At 42.9% G+C, this 2269-nt stretch overlaps 1 protein-coding gene across 6 annotated transcripts in view; it reads left to right on the plus strand.

Moving 5' to 3' along the window:
* Window positions 1-497: 497 nt before the first annotated feature.
* LOC125047737 overlaps window positions 498-2269 on the plus strand; it is an 86345-nt gene continuing 84573 nt past the window's right edge. For all 6 annotated transcript variants that reach the window (XR_007116767.1, XR_007116766.1, XM_047646144.1 and 3 more), the window contains exon 1: window positions 498-759. The gene's annotated coding sequence lies outside the window, so the exon portion shown is untranslated. The remainder of the gene's footprint in view (window positions 760-2269) is intronic.

The raw sequence follows: 2269 nt of genomic DNA on the forward strand, positions 1-2269 counted from the left end.
GTGTATGTTCTTGCCGTCGGGAAACAAGATTACTCACCGTCAGATAATGAGGATGGTGATAGGGAGTCATAATGCCTCAAGAATTAGTGGCGCCGTCATGTGATGGTGATAATGCTAATTGTTAGTTAATGTGGATGTTCTTATCCCTGCATTTATGGTGTTGCAGGAGGTAATTTCAGGTGTTTGCAGCCATCCGTTGATATCAGGGAAAGGTAATTGTTTATATTCATTCTTTCGACGTTGCGTGCTGTGGCGACACCAGAATAACAAGTTCGAGAGTAAGGACCAGATAGAGGAGCGTCGAAGGCGGGAGAAGACGTCGTGGTTCAAGTGGGGATCATACGGGGTGTGGGCGTACGGGCGTGAGGGGGTTGTGGAGGGGCGTGGTGGAGAGGGGGACTGGGTGGGGGCAGCGCGGCGCGGGCAGACAGGAGAGGCGACGAAGCTCGGAGGCACCGGAGCCCAGTCGTTCGTCAGTCGTGGTAAGAGGAGGACGTACGTTTTTCTTCTCGCAGCTCTTTGGCCCGAGTCAAAGAACTTCAGGTTTTGTCTCTCAAGTCCTCCTTTTCAAAGATTACAAACCTCCGTGTATTGAGTGAGAGATCTGTGCTTTCTGAGTGCCGTGAGATCATGAGTTTTGTTTTCGAAAAATGGTGTTCGTCAGTCGATCATAATGAAGAGTAATGAGTGGAGTCAAACTGATGAGTCCATGGTAAAATGCTCTTCTGGAAAGACTCCAATAGTGGCTCGGTCGTAAAGGTAGGTACCCTTATCCCGGCCTATTCTTTCAGCACAAAAGGTGTAATTCATGAGAAAATGGTTCTCTCACTTCATTATAGGTCAAAGTTAAATATACAAAGGCAAAGCTTTAACGGAACCGCAAGAAAGACAAAAAGTTGTGAAAGAGAAAGGACTAATAATAAGGTTAAAAGGAAATAAGCAAAGGTTTATTACCTAAATCGTGAGAGCTCTAACAGAGCAAGCAGAACTTCAGATGGTTGTAAAGTCAACGGGACAGTGAACAATAATTTCGAAATCTTGGTGAATATTCAATTAAGGAATTACCATATTTTGGGTTACCTTTGTCCTGCAGGCCATTGCCATGCACGCCAAGAGGGTCACACAGGTCGACTAGCAGAATGGAGAAAGGAGGAGGGGCAAGCAAATGAGCTTGAGGAGTAAGAAATGTCCGCTGGAAGAGTGTAGTCCCAGCTTTTCTTGCTTGCATGACCGACCGAAGAGTATTTGAGGCTGATATTATTACGGGGTTATTATAAGGAAGCAATCGCTGACATTTATCGCTTAGTCTCAAAAAGAGCTCTTTGATTTCCTTAAACACTGTCCTCCCAAGTTACTTCAGACAATACTGAGGTTTTATGATTTCCCGAAGAAGAACGCCTGTTGCACTACTACGTTATTAAATTTTACGAGGACGAAGACGCAGAAGAAAACTACGCAGCGACGTAGACTGCATATTTCATCTACATACAAAATATCATCGATTAAATACTGGCGTTCCCAAAATAGAATTTCAAGAAACTTAAAATTTCTAATTTGTTGTAGTTGCTGTTTCAAATATCGGAATGGGAACACGTGGTAAATCATATGAACTCTTCATTACAAATGCCACAGAAAACACAAAGCGTAAATTAAGGAAATGTTGAGCGAATGTAAGCGGTAGAAGAACATGACAATGCCAACACCTTAACAACAGGAAAATTATTTCTTCTATAAGGTAGTTTGGGCAATATTCTCACAGTATTATCTCAAAAAAAGTGTCTTGCCCGGTCAATTAACACATCCATATAACTTACCCGACTGGCCTCTCTCTCTCTCTCTCTCTCTCTCTCTCTCTCTCTCTCTCTCTCTCTCTCTCTCTCTCTCTCTCTCTCTCTCTCTCTCTCTCTCTCTCTCTCTCTCTCTCTCTCTCTCTCTCTCTCTCTCTCTCTCGAACCCTTGCCCGATAACCGGCTATATAAATCTAGGGTATCATCTAGCCATAATTTACATGTGTGTAATGAAGAATATAAGCGAACACTTGTACATTATATCTCAGAGTGCCATGTGTTACAACCTTTCAGACCACCTAGCATGAGGTACCGAGAACTATGTAACTACTTCTTATCATCTGATGTCTTAGAATATATACTTATGTTGTGTCCTAAATTTGGAATGTAGTATCACATAACCGCATATCAAATGTATTAATGCTTTTCCACGCCCAAGCTATATGCCGGCGTGGCAGATGAGTAGATAAAGGACTGTGCAA

This window comes from Penaeus chinensis, chromosome 41 (genome assembly GCF_019202785.1).
Source record: "Penaeus chinensis breed Huanghai No. 1 chromosome 41, ASM1920278v2, whole genome shotgun sequence".
NCBI lineage: Eukaryota > Metazoa > Arthropoda > Malacostraca > Decapoda > Penaeidae > Penaeus > Penaeus chinensis.